The sequence below is a fragment of the Phoca vitulina genome, unplaced genomic scaffold (genome assembly GCF_004348235.1).
Source record: "Phoca vitulina isolate PV1807 unplaced genomic scaffold, GSC_HSeal_1.0 scaffold17, whole genome shotgun sequence".
Taxonomy (NCBI): domain Eukaryota; kingdom Metazoa; phylum Chordata; class Mammalia; order Carnivora; family Phocidae; genus Phoca; species Phoca vitulina.
This window is the reverse complement of record NW_022589720.1, coordinates 6671746-6679764: the sequence shown is the minus strand read 5'-3', so window position 1 is coordinate 6679764 and position 8019 is coordinate 6671746. Positions and strand designations below refer to the sequence as shown.

The 8019-nt window shown below is 39.8% G+C and overlaps 1 pseudogene; it reads left to right on the top strand.

Annotated features, from left to right (window-relative positions):
- Positions 1-527: 527 nt before the first annotated feature.
- On the top strand, positions 528-1585 carry LOC116639129 (annotated as a pseudogene).
- Positions 1586-8019: the final 6434 nt, after the last annotated feature.

Genomic DNA, 8019 nt, shown 5'->3' with positions numbered 1-8019 from the left:
AGACAATCAGTTGGGTACTGCTGAACCTGGGGCATCTATCCCATGTGTCCTCCTCATGAGGCCTCTCAGGCATGGCGGCTTCAAGGCAGGCAGAGTGCTTCCCTGTAGGCTTAGGCACATATCTGAAGAGGGAGAGAGTACCATGCAAAAGCAGTGCCATTTTTTCTACCTAGCCTCAGAAAAAATGCAGTTTTATTTTTTGCCTCATTTTTTTCATTACCAGTGTCCACAATCAAGGGAAGAGAAATTAGACTCTGCCATTTGTGGGAGGAGCTTCAGAGACTCTACAGCCATGTGTAAAGTTATCACAATAAAAGAGCCACTGACATTGACAGCAGCCTTCCCAGGAGGAAGAACAGCAAGCAGGGTGACCAGCAATGAAACACCAGATGTTACATGTTCAAACCATTGTTGCTCAGGAAGACCAAACTGGATATTAAGGATATGCTCCATAAGAATCTCGTGATGGGGCTCTCGGCTCCTCCCCGTTCGACAGACAGCCGCATCTTCTGGTGTAGTGCCAGCCGCGTCCCTGAGACACAATGGTGAAGGTCGGAGTAAACAGATTTGGCTGTATTGGGCACCTGGTCACCAGGGCTGCTTTTAACTCTGGCAAAGTGGATATTGTCGCCATCAATGACCACTTCATTGACCTCAACTATATGGTCTACATATTCCAGTATGATTCCACCCCTGGCAAATTCCACCGCACAGTCAAGGCTGAGAATGGGAAACTTGTCATCAATGGAAAGTCCATCTCCATCTTCCAGGAGCGAGATCCCACCAACATCAAATGGGGTGATGCTGGTGCTGAGTATGTTGTGGAGTCCACTGGGGTCTTCATCACCATGGAGAAGGCTGGGGCTCACTTGAAGGGTGGGGCCAAGAGGGTCATCATCTCTGCTCCTTCTGCCAATGCCCCCATGTTTGTGATGGGTGTGAACCATGAGAAGTATGACAACACCCTCAAGATTGTCAGCAATGCCTCCGGCACCACCAACTGCTTGACTCCTCTGGCCAAGGTCATCCATGACAACTTCGGCATTGTGGAGGGACTCATGACCACCGTCCATGCCATCACAGCCACCCAGAAGACCGTGGACGGCCCCTCTGGGAAGCTGTGGCACGATGGCTGAGAGACTGCCCAGAACATCATCCCTGCTTCCACTGGCGCTGCCAAGGCTGTGGGCAAGGTCATCCTTGAGTTGAATGGGAAGCTTACTGGCATGGCCTTCCATGTCCCCACCCCCAACGTGTCCATCGTGGATCTGACCTGCAGCCTGGAGAAAGCTGCTAAATACGACGACATCAAGAAGGTGGTGAAGCAGGCATCAGAGGGCCCCCTCAAGGGCATCTTGCGGTACACTGAGGACCCGGTTGTGTCCTGCGACTTTAACAGTGACACCTACTCCTCCACCTTCGATGCCGGGGCTGGCATTTCTCTCAATGACCACTTTGTCAAGCTCATTTCCTGGTATGAAAATGAATTTGGCTACAGCAACCAGGTGGTGGACCTTATGGTCCACATGGCCTCCAAGGAGTAAGAGCCCCCTGGACCACCAGCCCCAGCGAGAACAAGAGGAAGAGAGAGACCCTCAGCTACTGGGGAGTCCCTGCCCCAACTTATCCCCCAAAACACTGAGAATCTCCTGACCTCCACTGTTTCTATCCCAGACCCCCTGAAGAAGGGGAGGAGCTTGGGGAGCCCTACCTTGTCATGCACCATCAATAAAGTACACTGTACCCAGCCAAAAAAAAAAAAAAGAATCTCGTGATCGGGGGCACCTGGGTGGCTCAGTTGGTTAAGCGACTGCTTGGGCTCAGGTCATGATCCTGGAGTTCCAGGATTGAGTCCCACATCAAGCTCCCTGCTCAGTGACCGCCCCCCATGCTCTCTCTCTCTCTCATTCTCTCTCTCTCAAATAAATAAATAAAATCTTAAAAAAAAAAAAAAAAAGAATCTCGTGATAGTGATGGTAATGGGAGTGGGGCAGTGACCTAGCATTTCCAGGTCTCCTGTCTTTCTGTAGTTCAATACTGACACATCAGTTCTGGATAGAATTTTTTTAGATACAATTAATGGTTGCAATAAAAAATTTCGTAATTTTCTGAATAGTCACTGAATATATTGGTAAGTACCAAAGTATTTAATTCTAACAAAGCAAGAAGTTTTCTCCTATGCTTTTGTTAAATGTCAGAAAAATACATTTTTACTTCACTTATGAGCATGGATAGAGACTAAAGCACTAATTAAAGGAACTTAGCGATAGCTTTGAATTTAGCATGCTTCCCTCTGAGCTGTCATCATGGAAAGGTCATTTTTTTCTAATACCAAAAAAACTCCCAAATTCCAATGAAAAATTAAAAATGAAAACTATTAATTCATGTAAGGAAAAAGAATATCCATGGTTTATCCAATGTTCATAGATTTTAATGACACAACGACCTGGAAAAATTGTCATGGAAACCATAACCACAACCACAGAACAACAACAACCAAGACTAACACCATCAAAAAAAAAGGTAATATGTCATTCATGTCTATAAGTAATGGTTTTCTTAACTATAAGAATAAACACTACCAAGACATAGGTAATACAAATATAAAGCTAGCCAATTCATAGCTGTTAATATTATGAATATTGACTTGATATACCTACAGTAGGAGAGAATTCAATGTTCAAATAATGCATAAAAATTAAACTATTTCAAATAATGTTGGTGAAAAATAATGAAACAAATATACATATATAAGAAATTAATTATATATTGAATTAATTCCAACAAGCTTGTTTCTTCTTACGTGTTTTTTTTTTGGGGGGAAACAAAAGGTCCCATAATGGCAGGCAAGCAGAATACAATCAGTTCTAGAAAATAAAGTCATATAAGTATCTAAACATCCAGGAAAGTAAAAAATAATATTTATGACTTTAATTGAAAATATGATGGTACTTCACGCAATTTTAGTTTTTTATGAATGCTGGTCTAAAATGTACATTAGTAGCATGTACTGGGAATTATACATACTTATACATTTCCAGAAAAAAAGTGAGGATTAATGAAGTGAATAAATATTAAAAAAAAAAAAATCATGGGAAGCAGCGTTGTCAGAGCTGTGTTTCAAGAATATAGGAGCACATTGGTTTATTTCCTGCAAAAGATTTGCTCAAATAAATGCTTCATATTATTCCGTAAATGGATTTAGTAAACTTCTTTTCCAAGTGATAGGAGATGCCACTATCTGGATTCATCAGGCAATTGCAAACGTGTAGAGCCAAATCTTGCTTAGCTGGTTCATGGGTGGTTGTTGTTAGGACTTACATCGTGTAGGCTCTTACTGTCTCTTAATGCCCCTTCGTGAATCCAGTTCTCCCTCTTTTATTTAAATATTGAAATGCAATGTGTTTCTATAAATCCATAGCCTCTGACTATGGCAAATTATAAAACATCTAGACTTAGAGTTTCTCGTTTGGAAAAGGAGTGGTCATACTTCTTGACTAATAACTTCCTTTTCAGTTCTGAGACTGCAGATAAATCCATAAATAGATTTCTAAGTAAATTCAAGAATAGAAAAATCCATAAGGGGTTTCCATGGGAAGACATACATGTTGAAATTTTATTTATGGATTAAAAAAGAAAAATATCACAATCTCTGCTTAAGGGCAAAAATGGGAACTGAGCCTTTTAATAACACACATTAGACTCTGAACACCCCTTGCTAAAATTGTCCTCCCTGGAGAATGTCCTACCAGCCATTTGGCCTAGAAACTGCTGTGCCAAAGAACTCAGGTGGTGATCCAGTTAATACCTCGTTCTGCCCACTGGTTTCATTCATGCCTTTAATCCTTCCAAAGTTCTGTACCTTTGAAAATTTGGTGATAGAGCTTTTAACTTGTATATCTTTCTAGTTTCACAGCTTTATCAAGGGAAAATGTCCATACTACTGATTATCAGGGAAATGCAACTCAAAATCACAAAGAGATAACATCTCACACCTGTATTTTGTGCTAGTCTCAGCCTATTGACAAGTCCATGTAGTCGATGGACTGTCCCTTATGGTTCTTATGACCGCAAGATGCCCTCAGCAACAACTGACAAGAAACTTTCGGGAAAATAAGTAATGCACCCTAGGTTTTGGGGTATGGAGATACACAGCACATCTCAGATCACACAGGGAGAGGGAGCACAGACCTGGGGCTCTGTTTTCACCAGGGTCAAGGGTAGGGGCCTAGGGTTTTGCAGGCTCACTCTTTATTGGTGAATTTAAAACATAGGAGCAGGAATTAAAGTGCAGGAAGAGAAAAAGCAAGCGGCACAAATGGTCAGTTACCAAATCAACCAAGATCTCTAAAACAAAGGAGCCTCAGAGCGGAGAAGCAACCTGGCTTTTTATCTAGTCCGTAACTGGCAGTGTGTTTAGTCAAGATAGCCTTCTTTGAAGTGGGTGCCCCAGTGATCAGAGCATAAATCAAGCACTTGCATTGCAAAACAGAATACCCAACGGTCAGACAGGGAGCATACTACAACCTGTTAGGAATGGCTATTATAAAAAGAAAATAAAAATGTTGGCGAGAATGTGGAGACACTGGAGCCCTCATACTGTTGGTGGGATTGTAAACTGGTGCAGCCACTATAGAAAACAGTCTCAAGATTCCTTAAAGAACTAAAAAATAGAGCTACTGCATGACCCAGCAATCCTACTTCTGAGTATTTATCTGCAAAGAGGAATTTGAAAAATATAGCACAATTTAGAATGTGATCAATCCCTTTTTTTAAGAATCTATTCTGAAGATAAACTGGCAGAAAATTAAAGATGTATATATAAAGCTGTTTATTGCAGCACTATTCATGATAGCAAAAACTATGAAAAGTAGGCCCATGTGTGGCATAAACAACTGTGTTTTCTCCCAGTGCAGAACTCCAAAGGCATGAAAATGACCGAGAAAACAGCTCTTCATCTTGCGAAGCAATCAAATGTGAAAAGCAAGGTGAACAAAGTGTCTACGGGGTGGTACCAAATATCTAATAGGAAAGTGTGAATATAGTAGATGCATTTTAAGTTTTGTCTCAACCTTATTAATGAAAGGTGAGGACTGAATCATTCTGAAAGCCTTGATGCATTGTGACTCCATCAGGCAATTCTCATTGGACTTCCAATATAAGCCAAGGTTAAGAAGTGCTTAAAACACGGTTTTTGATGAGTTACCTAATTGGATAATGTGAATTAACTTAATAAGGTAAATTTTACCAGAAAAAAAACTTTTAGAAAACTGATAGCAATTTTTTTTAAATTTTTTATTGTGTTCAGTTAGCCGACATAGAGTACATCATTAGTTTTTGATGTAGTGTTCAATGATTCATTAGTTGCGTATTGCACCTGGTGCTCAATGTCTAACAGACACATGAAAAAATGCTCCACATCACTAGCCATCAGGGAAATACAAATCAAAACCACAATGAGATAACACCTTACACCAGTTAGAATGGCTAAAATTAACAAGACAGGGAAAACAAATGTTGGTGAGGATGTGGAGAAAGGGGACCCCTCTTACACTGTTGGTGGGAATACAAGCTGGTACAAGCCACTCTGGAAAACAGTATGGAGGTTCCTCAAGACATTAAAAATAGAGCTACCCTACGACCCAGTGATTGCACTACTGGGTATTTACCCCAAAGATACTGATGTAGTGAAAAGAAGGGGCACGTGCACCCCAATGTGCATAGCAGCGATGTCCACAATAGCCAAACTGATAGCAATTTTTGTAGCAGATTTGGAAATGAAATAATATGCATTCTTTCATTGATTCAACCAAATAATATATTTGAGTGAATGTCCCTGTTGATAGAAAATTGTTATTCACAGGAGTAACTACTGGGGATGGAAAGATGTTCACAGAATGAACCCTATCCTCAATGAATAATCGAGAACATTAATACATATATGAAGTGTAATAACATAGGATGGCATATGGTATACACAGTAATAAAATATAGATGAAAAGAGATAAGAGCAAGTGAGGTTTTGACTCCACTCAGTCTAAAAGAAACAGTACTGTGTCAGAGTTTTATTTGGGTAATTTGCAAATTCATTCTGAAAAGACGGATGTTCTTTAGACAATGTAGATACCCACATGAATTTTGATCTCTAATAAAGATGTCATGACCAAAAGTAATAAATTTTTCCTGCATAAAAAAGGTTTTATTACTTTCAGTTAAGCTTAGTTGTCACCCATCTACCTAATTGTAATAGTTTAGTTTAGTTTTTTTTTCTTTTACTTATTACCCCTTACTTTTTAATAAGTCAGTTGTAGGTACAATTCTACTGCTTTATTCAATAACCTAAAGGACGATTTAGTCTCATCAAATATATTTTAGTGATCTGTTTTATCAGATAAATCATATTTTGGCAATCCAATGAATTACATGTATATATTCACTTGATCTACAGAAATTTCCCAAAAGGGGAAGGGAGTTTCATTTGGTAAAAAGTATACAGCATGGTAGAATTCTGTATGTTTCCATATATCCAATATATGTTACATATTTTTAAAATTCTATGCAGTACACTAGAAAGTCAAGCTAAGCAAGGCAAGTTGCTCTCAGTGGACACTCCTTGTACCCAAATTCTTCATGCGTATGGACATGGGAGCTGACAAATGCATGTTGTAGCAGGCTGTTGAACATTTTTCTTATAATAGATCTTTTTGATATGACACCAATTCGGAGCATATAGAAAAATTACAAAATTACAAAATATCACATATTTGCCCCTTTCTGTCTTAATAATATAATCACATATATATGTCACAATGTACATATGTATGTGTATATATATACATACATCACATATTTGCCATGTTCCATCTTAATTATATAATTACATATATATGTCACCAATGTGCATACATATATACGTATGAGTATTGTAATATAATGCTTTATTATAAGTATTATTACATATATACTAATATAAGTATTATTATGTATATGCTAGAACTTATATCCATTTAACTTAAAAGCTATCTCACCACTTTTTGTCTGGAACTAAGATCATTGATGCTGAATTTCTTCTCCAATGCTGTAACTTTGCTATAAATGTGCTGTTAACCTGCTCAAGAGTAGTGTTGTCATAGTATAGCCAATATGTATTGTCTTATAAATAATTCAGAAGCTATTCCAAGTATAAGCCAAGTTCCAGGTAGCTACCTCAGAGGGCTCAACGGCGGAGTCCAGCATATTTGCGCTATATTCATAGGCATGGTTTGATATATGGTGTTTGGGTGTGTTCTGTGTACGTGATACCACACACACTGGGAAATGGAAGCGAATGGTAATAATGTTCAGATGTCGCTGATTGCATTTTCAAGTGGCTCCAACATTATTGCCCTTCCCATATCCTCTTGTCCTAGGTGACCTTGTCACTCTTCGCAGCAAGAGGTCGAGTTATGTCTCTTTCCCTTGAGTCTGAGTGGACTTCTGTCTCCTGGGACCATCAGAGTACAGTGGATGGAATCAATACTGTGAATTCTGAGGCTAGGTCAGAAAAAATCATGGGACCTCTACTTGGTGTCTTTGGGAAGCTCTTTCCTGAGTCCCCACCTCAACATGCTTTTTCTGAGTCCAGTTATTATGTTGGGAGAAGCCCAAGTCTTGGGGAGAGGCTGCATTTGTGTTTGTTTGTTTTTAAATAAACTCTACCCCTAACGTGGGGCTTGAACTCACAACCCTGAGATCAAGAGTCACATGCTTTACTGACTGACCAGACAGGTGCTCCGGAGAGGCATTTGTATACTCAGAGAAACATCCTCAGTTGTGCCAGCCTTCAGGTCATGCTAGTCCAAGGTGTCAGAATTGTGGGTGGAGAAGCCATCTTGGAAGTGAGTTTTCTCCCCAGGTTTTCCATCTCCCAGCCACGAAAGTCTTCTCAGCTGTGCTCTGAGCCTGTAGACATCCAGGACAGAGATTGTCATCTCTACTGTGGACTAACTGAATCTCTGCACCGTGGAGTCCCTGAGAATA